This window comes from Cherax quadricarinatus, chromosome 22 (assembly GCF_038502225.1).
Source record: "Cherax quadricarinatus isolate ZL_2023a chromosome 22, ASM3850222v1, whole genome shotgun sequence".
In the NCBI taxonomy this organism is placed as follows: Eukaryota; Metazoa; Arthropoda; class Malacostraca; order Decapoda; family Parastacidae; genus Cherax; species Cherax quadricarinatus.
The window spans coordinates 21272368-21292029 of record NC_091313.1 but is presented as its reverse complement, the minus strand read 5'-3'; the positions used below and the strand labels follow the sequence as shown (position 1 = coordinate 21292029).

Sequence of the window (19662 nt, the reverse complement as noted above, 5' to 3'; positions counted from 1 at the left end):
AGGAGAAATATCAGAGCTGGAACAAATACAGAGATCGTTTACGGCCCTCATAAAGCCGGTAAAGCATTCAGATTACTGGGAACGCCTTAAAGTCTTAAATATGTACTCAGTGAAGCGGAGGAGAAAGAGAGAGAGATACATGATAATATATACCTGAAAGGTACTCGAGTGCCTGGTTCCAAATCTGCACACTGCATAACAACATACTGGAGTGAGATAATATATGGGAGGAAGTGCAAAATAAACCCAGTGAAAAGCAGGGTTGCGATGGGCATAATAAAGGAACACTGTATCAACATTCATAGCCCCAGATTATTCAACATCTTACGAGAAGATATCAGGAACTCTGCTTGAACAAGTTTTCAAGAGGAAACTGGACAAGTATCTTCGCCAGGTACCAGATCAACCAGACTGTGATGGATATGTGGGGCTGCGGGCTACCAGCAGCAACAGCCTGGTTGACCAGGCTAGCATCAGACTAGCCTGGCCCATGACCGGGCTCTAGGAGTAGAAAGACAAAACTCATCTGAATTTGAGTGAAGAAGAATGAAACACTTGTGCAACGTTTGGGAATTTTATTATGGAAACGTTTCGCCAGCCAGTGGCTTTTTCAGTCCAATATAGAGAAGGGTGGAAATGTTGCATAGGTGTCTCATTCTTTAGCATATCGATTTTCTATTTGCATCATGTGTTCACTGAAGAATCTTACTGTGTAGGTGAAATGTTTCGACAGTAAAGATACCCAACTGTTGTATGTGTTTTACTTATCTCTTGAACATCATGTTATTTTCATTTGCCATTTGAAGACTTTGTTGATATCTTTAATTTTTATTTTTGTGTCTTCTCTTCAGGTGACGCTCATACATCGGGTAATATGAAGCTGTTGTTAGTGTTGTTGTCTGTGTGTGCTATGAAGATGAGAACTGTAATGGTGCTAGGACCGTGCCTTGGGGTGCTGAACTTTTTAATTTACTGAGACGACTTTTTTCGTTACTGCCACACTTTATGATCTATTTTTTATAAATTCCAGTAGTCATTACCCAACTTTTTCTGTTATACCTACAGTAATGACGTCATTTTATGAGCTAATACTCAATGGTCGTACTAGTCCAAATGCCTTTGCAAAATCCAGCGTTTTGTTTTCGTTCCAAATCCGTTGTTATTTTGTTTTAGTAATAGGCAGGATCTTTCTGATCTGAAGCCATGCCGACTCTGGTTCGGTGGATCAGGTTTCTACATAAAATCAGTAATTTGGTGTCTGAGAACCTACTTAAATATTTCATGAGTTGTGATGTTAATGCTACTGGTGTGCAGTTTTTGCTGTTGTTGTTTTTAACTGGATGTTAGGAAGAGGGAGTGACGCTGTTCATTTGTTGGCTGTATTGTTGACGGCAGCATAAGGGACCAGAGACGAGAACCATGAGCATGAGTGAGAATAACTGAGACTATTTGAGAAGTGTTACGCATGAGCATATAGAGGCGATGATGGGAGTGGTGTTGTGGTGAGAGAGGTGTGGTGATAGTGAGAGAGTTGTGGTGATAGTGAGAGAGTTGTGGATGATGATGAGAGAGGTGTGGATGATGAGAGGTGTGAGCGGTGCTGGGAGAGTTGTGGGGAGCGGGTTTGGGGGGTGGAAGTGTGATGGAAGCAGCGACTGGACTCATCTGAATGTTGGTCTGGGGAGACAATTTGTCAGCCTCAGCGTTTCATTTATCATTAGAGGTGATTCAAGTAGTGGCAGGCGGCCGCGCACCGCTCACCCTAGTACTGGCTGTCTCAGAACCCGCTACACCAACCTACCGCCTGGAAATTCCCCTGAAACCTGGAGAACTTGTCGAAGTTGTGGCGCGATGTGATTTTAGGCATGGTGGGCGCGCCTCGAGGTGAGGGATGCCCAGATGCTGCCTCCAAGAGTTACAGCAAGACGAGGCCATTTGAGGCTCTGCCCCCTTCTTGATCGCCCCCACCCCTCTTCTCCCTTTACCATCCCCCTGCTCCTCCCCCTTATCTTTGCCTCAGGAGACTGCTGCGGAATTCTCTGTTGACCTTCATCGTTGTTTACAGAGGCGGGAGGTGGGGGGCTTGGCCGCGGCAGTGTTTCTCTGACCTGCCACCCATCAACACCACAGTGTCTGCTTGACGTATTGAAGGAGGCGTAATGTGCTGTGTGGGCGTGCAAGTTGCTCCGCGACATTGTGGGCGGGGTGGGCGGCAGTGCGTGGAGGGAAGCAGGAAGAGGAGCACCAGTGTGGGCGGCCGCACCGCCGCACACACACTCGGCCACCATTCAGGCGCACGCCGCCGCGCTCTCACCACCTGCGTCCACCTGCGCGCTCTCACCACCTGTGTCCACCTGCGCGCTCTCATTATCTGATTGGGCATACCCCTACCTCCTAGCTAGAAACTCTCCACCTGGCAAAACTTCTTAGGCACCAGCAACACCTGTGACAAGTGCAAGTCTTTAAGACCATCTTTGAGGAGCGAAACCTGAAACTTTCAGTGTGTGATACAAGAATTGTGTTTGCGATAGTGTTACTTGGAAAAAGTGGTAACCAGTGTGTGAAAAAGTGAAGTAGTGTGTGACACAAGTAGCAGGAACTTTTGTAGTATCAGTGTAGCACAGATAGCAACAACTATCGTAGTGTCGGTGTGAGTGAACGAGTGACACAAACAACAGCAACTCTCGTAGTGTCGGCGTGAGTGAGAGAGTTGAAGGAGACTCGAAGTGTGTGATGCAAGTGTGACTGGTGTTGTGGGTCGTGCTGTCTCCACCTACCAGTGCTCTCCGCTCCCCGCCACCCAGTAGGTATAAGAGATGTCCCTTGTGGCACAGGGGCGACCAGGGTGTGTGTGAGGGGCAGCCCAAAAGGTAAACAAGAGCGTCAGGTTGTTACAACCCAGCGAAGTGTTTCCCCGGTCAAGAAGAGCCTTCGTCGGCCGGAAATTACGTCTCGCTGCTTCAGTGGCTCTGGATAGGGACACCGTAACTCACTTGTATGTTAGTGGCCTTGAGACTCGACCATTCGTGTTGTACCTTGTCTTATTGGTGTTATATTTGTGTTTCATCCCTATATTGAGTAACAAGTGCTGGTGTTGATGGACATGTTGACAACTTTATTATCTCTTCAGGTGATCGTTATTTGCTGGTCTGTGCCAACGCTTCATATTTTTTTATTAATTTATGTACAGGTATTTGTAGATTAAATGATTTTTTACCTTATGATGAATGAGTTAACAGATACTCAAATATGTTCAGTGAAAACTGGAGCAAGAGTTGATAAAGAATAATATTGTATTAGGGGATGGGTAGTGCAGCAGCAACAGCAGCAGAGTGGGTAGTGCAGCAGCACAGAGTGGGAGGTGCAGCAGCACAGAGTGGGTGGTGCAGCAGCAACAGCAGCAGAGTGGGTACTGCAGCAGCACAGAGTGGGAGGTGCAGCAGTACAGAGTGGGTGGTGCAGCAGCAGCAGAGTGGGTGGTGCAGCAGCAGCACAGAATGGGTGGTGGAGCAGCAGGAGAGTGGGTGGTGCAGCAGAGTGGGTGGTGCAGCAGTACACATCAGTGGGAGCAAGCTTGGTAACCATTCTCACCAAGGCAGTAATCACCTCCATATAACTGCACTTTTGGTTTTCCAGTTGAGAACGATGTCGAAGCGCTGCAGTCATTATCACCCGCTCCACAACCAACCAGTGCTTGCTCTCTCTCTGTGTCTCTTTGTCTCTGCCTCTCTCTCTCTCTCTCTCTCTCTCTCTCTCTCTCTCTCTCTCTCTCTCTCTGACAATTGTTCACACAACGACAATTATCGCCTCCCAGTGTAGCGGGACTGAAAAAATACTTAAATTTTGAAGGATGTTTTAATAGCATAGAGAAGTGGGAGCCTTGAGGGTGACACCGTTACGCAGAGTTTTGAGTGCATTCTCGCACGTCAGGGAACACTTCACCTCAGGGAACACCTCACACTTCAGGGAACAATACACACGTTAGGGAACACCGCACGCGTCAGGGAACACCTCACACCTCAGGGAACACCTCACACCTCAGGGAACACCTCACACGTCTCATTTGACCTGTTTTGAGGGATTCTCCACCCTCGCAGCCCGACCTGGGCGATCCACCCTCGCAGCCCGACCTGGGCGAAACTTCCGTGTTGATTGCCTGTTCAACCAAGCTGTTGCTGTTTGCGGCCCGCTGCCCCACATAACCATCGCAGCCTGGTTGATCTGACATTTCGCAGAGGTAATGGCTCAGTTTCTTCAAAATTTCTAGGCTTGTTCCATTACTTCTGACATCTGCTGGTAATAAATTGAATAGTCTTGGACCACATATGTTGACACAGTGTTTTCTTGTTATGCTCATGATGTCCCTCCTTTTCACTAGGTGTTTAATTTAGGATTATGTCCTCAAATATCTTCTATGTATACGTTATCAGGTACCTCTCTCTTTCGGTCCAGCGAGTACATTCTAAGTATTTTGAGGCGTTCGCAGGGGCTTAAATGCTTTACTGGCTCCATGTGGGCAGTAAACAACCTCTCAAACTTTTCCAGCTTTGATATGAGTCCTTCTTTGAACGGAGCCGTCAACACTAAATACTATTTCTAACGAGAGTGCACAAGTGATTTGAATAGTCTCACATTTGCTATTATTTCTCTTATTTTAAAAGTTCTCAATTTCCGCACAATTCTCTTTTCTGGTTTTCGTGTTATGGTGTTATTGTATTCTCTAAATAATAGATCCTATGACAGTAATGTGCCTTAATCTTTTGCAAGTTACTTTCATTCTACATGTTGGGTCTCCTGTGTTTTGTTTCCGGTGCTCCTTTTAAGTTCTTCATTTCTTTTATATCTGAGTAGTTTTTATGTGTCACCATTGCACATCATAATATTTGCCATTGCCCACTGTATTTCCCACCTCCAGGACTCAAGTCCGGTTAATCGGTTTCCCTGAATCCCTTATATTTATATATATATATATATATATATATATATATATATATATATATATATATATATATATATATATATATATATTTATTATTTTTTTTTATTATCACACTGGCCGATTCCCACCAAGGCAGGGTGGCCCGAAAAAGAAAAACTTTCACCATCATTCACTCCATCACTGTCTTGCCAGAAGGGTGCTTTAAACTACAGTTTTTAAACTGCAACATTAACACCCCTCCTTCAGAGTGCAGGCACTGTACTTCCCATCTCCAGGACTCAAGTCCGGCCTGCCGGTTTCCCTGAACCCCTTCATAAATGTTACTTTGCTCACACTCCAACAGCACGTCAAGTATTAAAAACCATTTGCCTCCATTCACTCCTATCAAACACGCTCACGCATGCCTGCTGGAAGTCCAAGCCCCTCGCACACAAAACCTCCTTTACCCCCTCTCTCCAACCTTTCCTAGGCCGACCCCTACCCCGCCTTCCTTCCACTACAGACTGATACGCTCTTAAAGTCATTCTGTTTCGCTCCATTCTCTCTACATGTCCGAACCACCTCAACAACCCTTCCTCAGCCCTCTGGACAACTGTTTTGGTAATCCCGCACCTCCTCCTAACTTCCAAACTACGAATTCTCTGCATTATATTCACACCACACATTGCCCTCAGACATGACATCTCCACTGCCTCCAGCCTTCTCCTCGCTGCAACATTCATCACCCATGCTTCACACCCATATAAGAGCGTTGGTAAAACTATACTCTCATACATTCCCCTCTTTGCCTCCAAGGACAAAGTTCTTTGTCTCCACAGACTCCTAAGTGCACCACTCACTCTTTTCCCCTCATCAATTCTATGATTCACCTCATCTTTCATAGACCCATCCGCTGACACGTCCACTCCCAAATATCTGAATACATTCACCTCCTCCATACTCTCTCCCTCCAATCTGATATTCAATCTTTCATCACCTAATCTTTTTGTTATCCTCATAACCTTACTCTTTCCTGTATTCATCTTTAATTTTCTTCTTTTGCACACCCTACCAAATTCATCCACCAATCTCTGCAACTTCTCTTCAGAATCTCCCAAGAGCACAGTGTCATCAGCAAAGAGCAGCTGTGACAACTCCCACTTTGTGTGTGATTCTTTATCTTTTAACTCCACGCCTCTTGCCAAGACCCTCGCATTTACTTCTCTTACAACCCCATCTATAAATATATTAAACAACCACGGTGACATCACACATCCTTGTCTAAGGCCTACTTTTACTGGGAAATAATTTCCCTCTTTCCTACATACTCTAACTTGAGCCTCACTATCCTCGTAAAAAACTCTTCACTGCTTTCAGTAACCTACCTCCTACACCATACACCTGCAACATCTGCCACATTGCCCCCCTATCCACCCTGTCATACGCCTTTTCCAAATCCATAAATGCCACAAAGACCTCTTTAGCCTTATCTAAATACTGTTCACTTATATGTTTCACTGTAAACACCTGGTCCACACACCCCCTACCTTTCCTAAAGCCTCCTTGTTCATCTGCTATCCTATTCTCCGTCTTACTCTTAATTCTTTCAATAATAACTCTACCATACACTTTACCAGGTATACTCAGCAGACTTATCCCCCTATAATATATATATATATATATATATATATATATATATATATATATATATATATATATATATATATACACACACACACATACCGCAGTGAAAATAGGAAATAAAACCTGAGTGCTTTGATGTGATTACACACATAGGAACATATGTGTGTAAGCACATGAAGGAGCTCAAGTTTTAATTTCTTTTTTTCACTGGTATTTTCACACACACACACACACACACACACACACACACACACACACACACACACACACACACACACACACACACACACACACACACACACACACACACGCACACATATATATCAGGATCTTCACTACTGTTGTCGCTTAGTAGACTTAACATTGATTCATACTGTTCTTTTATGATGTCGCTCATTAGGTGTGTGAATCGCATATATACGTAGAAATATTTATGATGTTGCGTAAGTTGCTGAAGGGCATATCGTTCCTTTCTGCTCTTATCTATAATTTCCCCGTGTAAGTTATCTTTCCTTTGTTGTAACATGTTCTCTATTTTTTTTTTTTTAGCAATTCAGCTACCCCCTCTTCTTTTGCACATTGTTCTTCGATCTCTTTCATTGCTTGATCTTGTAGGCTTTCTAAGCTGAACATATTTTATACAGCCCTTCGATACTTCATCATTCAGTTTGATGCTTCGGATATTTTCCATGAAATAACTCATACCTCTTTGTTTATTTTTCCCCAGTCACTTCTGAGATGAAGTTAAATTTACTGAAGCATCATTTCACGTTGTTATTTATTAGATTCCCTACGCATAGTTTTACGCTTGACAGTATTTTAGTAATGGCTTTGGAGTACATTCCATTTCAGAGTGTTATGTCTCAGTTCCTAATTGTTCGTGAAGATCAAGTTTAATGTATTTTCATTTCTAGTGGTTCTTTTATCTGTTGATTCAAAGCAAGCGTTACACAAAGCTGTAATAGTTATGTGGTATGTATCTCTTTAGTTAACGTGCTTCCATGTATTATTTCTGGCACAGTGGTGATGTCCCACCATCTTCCAGTTAACAGTTGGTATGAAGTCTGCAAGGAAAATAAGAGTTTTGTGAAGGATTGTCAAGCAGCTATCCATCTTCGTTATCTGCTGGGTGAGTTCCTCTGCCGTTGTTGTTGATGGTTCGCGAAGTTGAAGAATGAAACACTTGTGCAACATTTGTGAATCTTTATTGAGGAAACGTTTCACCAGCCAGTGGCTTCTTCAATCCAATACAGAGAATAACTGAAGAAGCCACTGACTGGCGAAATGTTTCCTCAATAAAGATTCTCAAATGTTGTACAAGTGTCTCATTCTGCAACTTGTCTGTTTTTAAAACCATTTTCATCACATGATATTATACATAAAAGGATGATTACCTGATTCTTGTTCTCAACTTTAACACCTGATACTTGAGGTGTATCTTTGATAGTTTCATCTGTTCTGTACAACACACACACTTTCTTACATAGATTCCTACTTGTTCGTGTGACCTTTTTTGCCACATCTGTATACATTATAGTTTTGCGCCTGTATCTCACTCCAAAACATTTCTTGTATGTGATTCTGCGACTGTTCTAATCGTTTCATTTGCTTCTGTAAAGAGCTTACTAACTTACATAAATAATTTTGTAATTTTTGTTTTTAAACTCTGAATCTTAGCTAAAAATGACCATTTAGGTTCCCACCAGTTTATAGGGCTTGTCTCTCATTATATATAGTTAATGTTCAGCAACATCAAATAACCCTAGTGCAGCACTGGCCTACAAACAGTCAAGCTGCGATGGCTCCATCCCTGAAAAGATGCTTGCCAACATGCTCAAGGCTGTAACATCAGTCAGGGAGACTGCCCGTCTCCAAGCTGTGAGTGCACATCACTCCGGGGACTTCCTCCAAACAGTTCCCATTTCGGCAATGGGAACGCGCCTCGACCCTAAGACCCTCCGTATTGCAGTGGCTCTGCGCCTTGCTGCCCCAATTCACACGGAATATACGTGTATTTGCGGCGATGTGCAAGCCGACCAATATGGTCTACATGGTGTTAACTGTTCCAGAACCAAGGGCTGGCATGCAAGACACAATGAGGTCAACGACATCATAAAGGGAACCCTTGCTACAGCTGGATACCCAGCCAAGAGGGAGCCCCGATCACTACCAGCCAACAATACCCACAACCCAGCAAACTGCCCCGATGGGATCACCATCTACCCTTGGAAGAATGGCAAGTTTTTAGCATGGGACTATACCTGTGTGTCCACACTGGCTGACACCTATATCCATCACAGTGTTGGGTGACAGGGAGGAGCTGCTGACCACAGGGAGGAGTACAAGATCAGCAATACAGGGACATAAGCCAACAGTATCAATTTGTCCCAGTGGGATCAGAGACCTTGGGATCATGAGGAAAAAATGCCACACGTTTCCTTAAGGAACTGGTTTCCAGACTCATTGACACCACCAGGGATCCAAGAGCAGCCACTTTCATGTTCCAGCGCCTCAGTGTGGCCATCCAGAGGGTGGCTTCGGAGGAGCTAGAGGAGATTCATAACCTCTGATATATTGTACCATTGTATTCATGTTTGTGTTTTCTATCAATGCATTCTGTCTATTAATGAAGTTAGCATGTAATATAAAAATATAGCGGGTGGTAGGAGAAGAAAATATTCAAACAGCTCCGGAGAGAACCTTGAGTTTTCACTGAGGTACGTTTATTGTCTTCTCTGAGGATGAGGGTCCCCAGTAAAGTTCTAGAGGTGATATATATATATATATATATATATATATATATATATATATATATATATATATAAGAACATAAGAACATAAGAACGAAGGAACACTGCAGAAGGCCTACTGGCCCATGCGAGGCAGGTCCAAGTCCCTACCGGCTTAAGCCAATGCACCCAACCTAGTCAGGTCAGGTCACATTGACTTAAGGGAGGAACACGGCAACCGACCTGTTAGCACAAGCTATCAGGTCTAACTCACACCCACCCACATCTACTCATGTATTTATCCAACCTATTTTTAAAGCTACACAACGTTCTGGCCTCTATAACGGTACTTGGGAGTTTGTTCCACTCATCCACAACTCTATTACCAAACCAGTACTTTCCTATATCCCTCCTGAATCTGAATTTTTCCAACTTAAAACCATTGCTGCGAGTCCTGTCTAGGCTAGATATTTTCAGCACACTATTTACATCCCCTTTATTTATTCCTGTCTTCCACTTATAAACCTCAATCACATCCCCCCTAATTCTACGTCTTTCTAGAGAGTGCAGTTTCAGGGCCCTTAGTCTATCCTCATAGGGAAGGTTTCTGATACATGGGATCATCTTTGTCATCCTCCTTTGTACATTTTCCAGAGAATTTATATCCATTCTGTAATACGGTGACCAAAACTGTGCAGCATAATCTAAATGAGGCCTAACCAAGGATGTATGTATATATATGTATATATATATATATATATATATATATATATATATATATATATATATATATATATATATATATATAATGCAAAAATTGCCAGCAAGCGAGACAAGATGCAGAGCTACCACGGGGGGGGGAGTTGATTGATAGCTCTAGGCCGTTCCTGTTACAATCAACACATTATCAGGAGTTGCAATATTGCAGAAAAGAGGAGGAGGTCAAGTTAAATAAGTTTTCCTGACTTATTCGGCAAGCATTGTGTTGCCAAAGAAGCCGAGTTTAAAATCATGTTGCAAAAACTTTGCGAAATGATTCTGTACATGAGAAAATTATCATGTTTTATTCATGTTAAATAATGGTACTTAAATGTAGGCTAAATACTATTAAATTTGTTTTAGCGAAGTTAACTAAGTTTGTTAAGTTCTCGTTGTGAAATGGTAAAAAAAAAAAAAACCGTATATAGCATGTTACTTCACAACAAGTTGTTTCTGAAGGTACTGAGGCGGGACACTAATAACGGGTAGAAAGTTTATTTCTATATTTCTCTCACTTCTCTACTTCGCTGTCTTCCCTTTGAGCTAAAAATCATTCATGTAAAGGTTTGTGACGGATGAGTTTCATTGAGAAGCCGCTCCATCCACTCCAGATTTTTCTTTGAAGACGGAACGTTTATTATTATGATTTTCAAAAATAAACTTCAATTCTTCAATAGAACTTCATTTTCCCGTTTTAGGAATTGAAATTCCAAGATGGGCAGGACATCCCTAAATGAATCAGACAGTTTTTGAAACTTGACGACGGAGTGAGACAATAAAATATCAAACTATCAGTTCGAAATTGAATATATATTTATATATATATATATATATATATATATATATATATATATATATATATATATATATATATATATATATATATATATATATATATATTATATATATACAATCATCGAATCACAGTATCTTGGCGTGACTAATGATGGAAGTGAGCAAGAGTGAATGTTGACGGTGTGAGTGAAGTGTTTAGAGATATTTCTCTCTCATTGTTAGAGTGATAAGAGCATGAGAAAAGTGTTGGATCACAGTCTTAACATGTCAGTCCCGCATGCTGTCGACCGTGACGCAGGCGGTAGCTTGCGTCACTTTGCACTTCTTACATCTCTGTTCGAATCCCGCCAATACTCTACGATACACTGATCAATTCCCCGTTAGGAAAGAGAGAGGGATGTAGAGAGATAGATATAGAGAGGGATGTAGAAAGAAAGAGAGGGGGTTGTAGAGAGATAGATAGAGACAGACAGACAGACAATGGTTTAAGTACGTACACATGTATGTGTGTGCACGTGTACGTATGTGTGCGCGTACACGAATGCAGGTACTCACGGATATGACCTGAGCCCTGGTAAACTATGTGGACCGGCATTACTGGTTTCTGGCCTCACGGGCCTTCATGGAGTTGTCTAAATTAATTTTACTTGTACGCGTATAATAATGTATGAAATTAAGTTTTATATATTTTCGAAGTGATTATATCATGTAAGAAGAGCGCTATAGTTGTAAGAAGAGTAAGTTGTGGTGATCTGGTGTGGATGGAGGTTCAGGCGGCTGGGGATTTCAACGGGAGTGAGAGAGTGAGCCAGGTATCCTGGTGACACTGGGGAATACCTGCTTCCTCAAGGCTCCGGGGATCATCGCCCCCGCTCCCTCATCATGTCTCTCTTGAAGACCTGGCCAGTACTTGGTCCACCGTGTGAACCACTACCCTGCTGACCAGTACGTGTTCCACCGTGTGAGCCACTACCCTGCTGACCAGTACGTGGTCCACCGTGTGAACCACTACCCTGCTGACCAGTACGTGGTCCACCGTGTGAACCACTACCCTGCTGACCAGTACGTGGTCCACCGTGTGAACCACTACCCTGCTGACCAGTACGTGGTCCACCGTGTGAACCACTACCCTGCTGACCAGTACGTGGTCCACCGTGTGAACCACTACCCTGCTGACCAGTACGTGGTCCACCGTGTGAACCACTACCCTGCTGACCAATAATGATTTATAAGAACGTGTCAGATTTTCTTCTGAAATTTGCTACGTCTAGATATCTTGGTGATTACTCTTACATTTGGTGGAAGTGTTTCGTTAAGTCTTCGAAACTTTGTACATATTGAGTGTTCTCTTAGCGTATATATTGCATCCATGCTTTTTCATTGGTGACTTGCACTGTTAAACTTAGTCTCCTGCTTTTGTGAAGAATAGTATATATATATATATATATATATATATATATATATATATATATATATATATATATATATATATATATATATATATATATTATTGTAGCCACGGACGAGTGGTATTGATCAATAACAATACTGCGCTAGCCAAGGATTCGAACCCATGTTGTACTGGCCTGCCTCATGGTAAGCGAGAACCACATGACGCTTTAAACCACAGGACCACCCAACCCTACAAGAATGGCGTAGCCAGCAGAGCTAGCTATGGGCCGCCTTCCTAGGGTATACGGAGGTGTGGGAGCTTCTCATCTAATTACATTCTCATCCCTGTTTGGTGTACTAGCTCGTGAGGGTAGTACACCAAACAGGGATGAGAATGAAATTAGCTTAGAAGCTCCCACACCTCCGTATGCCCTAGGATGGGCGGCCCACAGCTAGCTCTACTGGCTGCGTCATTCTTGTAGGGTTGGGTGGTACTGCGGTTTAAAGCGTCATGTGGTTCTCGCTTACCATAAGGCAGGCCAGTACAACTTGGGTTCGAATCCTTGGCTAGTGCAGTGTTGTTATATATATATATATATATATATATATATATATATATATATATATATATATATATATATATATATATATATATATATATAATATATATATATATATATATATGCTGTATGTGGAAAATTTCCTCTGTGTTTTCTAGTGAAGATTATTCTGTATACCTTTCTCGCCTGCGCTGCAAGGAGTAAAATTTGAGGAACTTTAAACATTACCAGTAATTCTGTCTGCGTCAAGTGGTGCTGTCAGTGTACAGCAGTGTACAAGTGTCTAAAAGAATATCATGATTGGCTTGTCATTATCTCGTTTCAAATGTTCTTCTGTGTTGTTGTCATAGTAACACTATTGTGAGCCTTAAAAGAAATATCTTCCCACATGTTTATCCCAAGGTTACTTATATATCACTTTTACTCTTCCTCATACATCGATCACCTTGTATACTTTGTTTAGTTTTTCCTCATAAATGTTCGTAGTTCGTTAACAGAAATTTGTTCTTTCATATTTTTTAATATGACTCCCTGTAAGACATAATTTATATCAGTACATAAACAACTAGTACATAAAGAGAATGAAACTTATGAAGACGTTTGGGTCCGACTTGGACCATTAAATAGTCACAAACAAGTGTGAAGGGAAGGGGGTTTGCTGTGTCCACAATGGATGTCTTCTGATTTGTTAGCGAAGGCTGTTAACCTGTTATAATTTGTATAATTATCTATGTCGAGTATGAGATTGAGAGAGATAATTGAGGCTTCTGCGTCTACGGTTTTAACTTATTTAGAAAGGTGAAGATTTATCTACACCATTTCCACTTGTTCCTTTGCGCACATTGTGTTGTTGCCCCGTGATCATACTTATCGATAGTTTTTTCAGCACCTGAGTACATTACGTCAGCATTTTTCTTGTTTACCAGTTCATCCAGTATTATTGGTTGTGTAGTGGTTGCGAGAGGTGGGATCCTTGGTTGTGTACCAGTGATTAAACTTGTTTACCAGTCTTGCATCTTACCGCTCAAAGATTTTGATTTGTATTTTTTTTACTCTTAATTTTTGGCAGATTTGTAGTTTATACAGATGACTTATGTGTCTTGACTCCGTCTTCATGAGATAAGTTTATTTTTTGAACATATTCCATAAATATAGGCTTTCATAAATGTGGTCTCGTGGCAGATTGAATGGACGCGTTGAATGACATCAAATTATGCCAATACGTTGGCATAATTTGATGTCATTCATGAAAACAAATTATGTTAGTTACTACTAAAACACTGAGACGCATTGCATTACTAATGTTGTTGTCATGAGTGAAGGTTCCATCTGCCTGAAGCAAGGTTTACTTCTATATGACGTTTTTTTAACTTGGGTTTGCAAAAAATGCAAATTATTTGGGCTTTCCTTTTTGTTAATGATTTTTGCTACGTCTCTCATGTGGTGATTTAAATTTTAGCTCAGTGTTCTCTGTTTCTCTCTTTTTCGCTCTTGAAAATTTTTGAAATGTTGAGTAACGTTTTGACTGTTTGACTCTGCCTGTTGACACTGACTCTGCCTGTTAAGGCTGTTTGACTCTGCCTGTTGACACTGACTCTGCCTGTTAAGGCTGTTTGACTCTGCCTGTTGAGACTGTTTGACTCTGCCTGTTGAGACTGTTTGACTCTGCCTGTTAAGACTGTTTGACTGCCTGTTAAGACTGTTTGACTCTGCCTGTTAAGACTGTTTGACTCTGGCTGTTAAGACTGTTTGACTCTGCCTGTTAAGACTGTTTGACTCTGCCTGTTGAGACTGTTTGACTCTGCCTGTTAAGACTGTTTGACTCTGCCTGTTGAGACTGACTCTGCCTGTTAAGACTGTTTGACTCTGCCTGTTAAGACTGTTTGAGTCTGCCTGTTGAGACTGTTTGACTCTGCCTGTTAAGACTGTTTGACTGTCTGTTGAGACTGTTTGACTCTGCCTGTTAAGACTGTTTGACTCTGCCTGTTAAGACTGTTTGACTCTGCCTGTTAAGACTGTTTGACTCTGCCTGTTGAGACTGTTTGACTCTGCCTGTTGAGACTGACTCTGCCTGTTAAGACTGTTTGACTCTGCCTGTTGAGACTGACTCTGTCTGTTAAGACTGTTTGACTCTGCCTGTTGAGACTGACTCTGCCTGTTGAGACTGTTTGACTCTACCTGTTGAGACTGACTCTGCCTGTTAAGACTGTTTGACTCTGCCTGTTAAGACTGTTTGACTCTGCCTGTTAAGACTGTTTGACTCTGCCTGTTAAGACTGTGTGACTCTGCCTGTTAAGACTGTTCGACTCTGCCTGTTAAGACTGTTTGACTCTGCCTGTTAAGACTGTTTGACTCTGCCTGTTAAGACTGTTCGACTCTGCCTGTTAAGACTGTTTGACTCTGCCTGTTAAGACTGTTCGACTCTGCCTGTTAAGACTGTTTGACTCTGCCTGTTAAGACTGTTCGACTCTGCCTGTTAAGACTGTTTGACTCTGCCTGTTAAGACTGTTTGACTCTGCCTGTTAAGACTGTTTGACTCTGCCTGTTAAGACTGTTTGACTCTGCCTGTAAAGACTGCTTGACTCTGCCTGTTGAGACTGTTTGACTCTGCCTGTTAAGACTGTTTGACTCTGCCTGTTAAGACTGTTTGACTCTGCCTGTTAAGACTGACTCTGCCTGTTAAGACTGTTTGACTCTGCCTGTTAAGACTGTTTGACTCTGCCTGTTAAGACTGTTTGACTCTGCCTGTAAAGACTGCTTGACTCTGCCTGTTGAGACTGTTTGACTCTGCCTGTTAAGACTGTTTGACTCTGCCTGTTAAGACTGTTTGACTCTGCCTGTTAAGACTGTTTGACTCTGCCTGTTAAGACTGTTTGACTCTGCCTGTTAAGGCTGTTTGACTCTGCCTGTTAAGACTGTTTGACTCTGCCTGTTAAGACTGTTTGACTCTGCCTGTTAAGACTGTTTGACTGCCTGTTAAGGCTGTTTGACTCTGCCTGTTAAGACTGTTTGACTCTGCCTGTTAAGACTGTTTGACTCTGCCTGTTAAGACTGACTCTGCCTGTTAAGACTGTTTGACTCTGCCTGTTAAGACTGTTTGACTCTGCCTGTTAAGACTGTTTGACTCTGCCTGTTAAGGCTGTTTGACTCTGCCTGTTAAGACTGTTTGACTCTGCCTGTTAAGACTGTTTGACTCTGCCTGTTAAGACTGTTTGACTCTGCCTGTTAAGGCTGTTTGACTCTGCCTGTTAAGACTGTTTGACTCTGCCTGTTAAGACTGTTTGACTCTGCCTGTTAAGACTGTTTGACTCTGCCTGTTAAGACTGTTTGACTCTGCCTGTTAAGACTGACTCTGCCTGTTAAGACTGTTTGACTCTGCCTGTTAAGACTGTTTGACTCTGCCTGTTAAGACTGTTTGACTCTGCCTGTTAAGACTGTTTGACTCTGCCTGTTAAGACTGTTTGACTCTGCCTGTTAAGACTGTTTGACTCTGCCTGTTAAGACTGTTTGACTCTGCCTGTTAAGACTGTTTGACTCTGCCTGTTAAGGCTGTTTGATTCTGCCTGTTAAGACTGTTTGACTCTGCCTGTTAAGACTGTTTGACTCTGCCTGTTAAGACTGTTTGACTCTGCCTGTTAAGACTGTTTGACTCTGCCTGTTAAGACTGTTTGACTCTGCCTGTTAAGACTGTTTGACTCTGCCTGTTAAGACTGTGTGACTCTGCCTGTTAAGACTGTTTGACTCTGCCTGTTAAGACTGTTTGACTCTGCCTGTTAAGACTGTTTGACTCTGCCTGTTAAGACTGTTTGACTCTGCCTGTTAAGACTGTGTAATTTCCTTTTTAGGAATCTTCGTTCTCTTCCTAAGTTGCATTTTCTCTAATTTATTTCATAATAGTATGAGTCTGGTGCATGTTTCCGGCCGAATTCCATATCAACCAGACTGTGGGTCAGCGGGCCGCCAACAGCAACAGCCTGGTTGATCGGCAAGCACCAAACAAGCCTGGTCCTTGGCCTGCCTGCAGAAGTAGAAAAGCCCTGGAATCCGGTCACATGCATATCACAGATACTGATCTAGTCCTCTCGAAAGGCACCGGTTTAAATACATCTAAATCACACTATGTTCTCAAAAGATTTCAGTAAGGTGGTGATTTATCGATGCATAGTAATCTATATTGAATTTGTTGAGAAAAAAATGGAGGCGATTTGTATGGGGCAGCCTAGGTCTGGCGTCTGCAGTTCTGATCTTAATTTAAGTTGTTATCCGACTATGGTGAGTTCAGCTCCATTATGCTTAGTTCCTGATCATTGATATTTGTGAATGCAAGGTCAAGAGTATTTTTTTTTCACTGTGGTTGGTTCTATTACCGGCTAACTGAAGTTCGCTCGCATTTGAGTATTCATCTGAACTACTTACTCGGACTTTCCCTATCACAGTTTGCTACATACGCCTATAGATGACGTACGTCGTGACAGGCACAGATTACAACTTTGGGTAAAAGATCACGTCTGGAAGCCAGGAGGTGGTGGCACTGTGAACCCATCTGTAGTGGTTTCTGATAACGTTGACATTGTGGACTTATTGCTGTAGTGGTGGCAGTGGCACTGCAGACCTTACTGCACCGGCTGCTGTGATGGTGGATCACTTAGCATGTATTTCGGAGGGAGGGAGGGGGAAGGATGATGTGTAGACACTACGATGGTCGAGCCTCCTGCAATGACAGTTCTTGTGAAGAAAATGACAGGTGGCGTTAGATAAGAACTATTTGGGCAAGAGTGATGATGGTAGCGGCTACTCAAACTGTTCCCTCCTCCTCCAACATCTCACACTCATCTATCTTCGTCTTGCACGTGTCTTAAATTATGCTGAGTCAATGCTAGGGTTGCTTTCACACTGCTCCTGTCCTTCACATCGAACTAAAGGCTGTCGCGCTGTCTCATAGATGTTTCACTGCTTCAACATTCTTATGTTTCTCGACAAGCTGGATAGAATTTCGAATTGATATATATATATATATATATATATATATATATATATATATATATATATATATATATATATATATATATATATATATATATATATATATATATAATACTTTTGTTTATTTGAATTAGACACCAGCAAGGAGCCAAAGCATATATGAGAGTCACCCCGTTCTTTGGGCCTGGAGCCACTGCTACAATCCAGTGAGAGAGAAACGGTGGTTTTTTCAGTAGACGCTAGATATTTGTCAACCAGTTGGCCTTTTACAAGAAACCGATGGTGAATTACTTAAACTTTTAAAACCCGCATCAACGTTGTGGAGGCTGATATTCAAACGAGAGGTGGTTGAAATTAGCCTGGAGCTTACCACTACCACGAGTGTCCTCGGATCACGAGCAATACCTAGCGCTGCTGGGTGCGTGATCTTTGAAGGATCGGTGGTCAAACGGGTAAAGCAGTGTGAACGTTGTTCTGTCTCTTGAGGCAGGAGAATGTGTCGCAGGATCTAATCTCGGCTGGCTGCAGTTTGCTAAATGTTTCAATACCAATTGTTTCGTGGATATATATATATATATATATATATATATTTATATATATATATATATATATATATATATATATATATATATATATTTATATATATTCTTTCAACAAACCGGCCGTATCCCACTGAGGCAGGGTGGCCCAAAAAAAGCAAAAGTTTAATTTTAGTAATGTTTACTAGCCCCTTGCTCCCGGCATTTTAGTCGCCTCTTACGAAGGAAGAATTCTGTTCCACTTTCCCATGGGGATAAGAGGAATTAAACAAGAGCAAGAAATAGTAAGAGAATAGAAGAAAACCCAGAGGGGTGTGTATATATATGCTTGTACATGCAAGTATAGTGTGACCTAATTGTAAGTAGAAGTAGCAAGACGTACATGAAGTCTTGTATGTTTATGAGACAGAAAAAAGACACCAGCAGTCCTACCATCATTTAAAACAATTACAGGCTTCCGTTCGACATTCACTTTTCGGGACGGTATATATGTCGATCCGAATAGGTAAAACTGGTCAATTGTCAAGAACTCTTTTAAAATTAAGTCCTCTAAAATTTTCTCTTATACATATAAAGATATATTTTTCATTTATGTTAATATAAAAATTAATGATTTTTGTACCACAAGAACCTTAGGAAACTTACCTAACTTTATTATAACAAGCGCAATTTAATTTAGCCTAATCCAACTAAATATATTTTATATAAGTTTATAATAATTTAATAATAATAAACACAAATATGATTTTTGCGAAATTATTGCATACACAAATTTTCACTTGCCCTATTCGGCAAGAAGTGCTTTGCTATTAAGCCAAAATCGGAAGTTTTACTTATTCAGCACGACATATATACTTGGCTCGCGTCCGGGTTCGGAGGTGCTGGAAGAGATTCATATTCTTTGATACATTGTACCAGTGGATTCATGTTTGTGTTTTCTGTCAATGTATTCTGTGTATTAATAGTAATATATATATATATATATATATATATATATATATATATATATATATATATATATATATATATATATATATTAACAAATTGGCCGTCTCCCACCAAGGACTCGAACCCCTGCTGCTTTGGCCAGTGTATGGTCCAGTGGATTAAGGCGTCATGAGTTTGCGCCCACCATGAGGCAGGCCAAAGCAGTATGGGTTCGAGTCCTTGGCTAGTCGCAGTGTTGTTATTGATCAATACCACTCGTTCGTGGGCACAATAATGTATATGTATGTATGTATGTATATATGTGTATATATATATATATATATATATATATATATATATATATATATATATATATATATATATATATTTATTTATTATATATAATAATAAAACTG

The 19662-nt window shown here is 41.5% G+C and overlaps 1 protein-coding gene across 1 annotated transcript in view; it reads left to right on the top strand.

Moving 5' to 3' along the window:
• Positions 1-2104: 2104 nt before the first annotated feature.
• The window catches only part of cnc (NFE2 like bZIP transcription factor cap-n-collar), a 453797-nt gene continuing 436239 nt past the window's right edge, over positions 2105-19662 (top strand). Inside the window, exon 1 of the mRNA XM_070087536.1 lies at positions 2105-2803. The gene's annotated coding sequence lies outside the window, so the exon portion shown is untranslated. The remainder of the gene's footprint in view (positions 2804-19662) is intronic.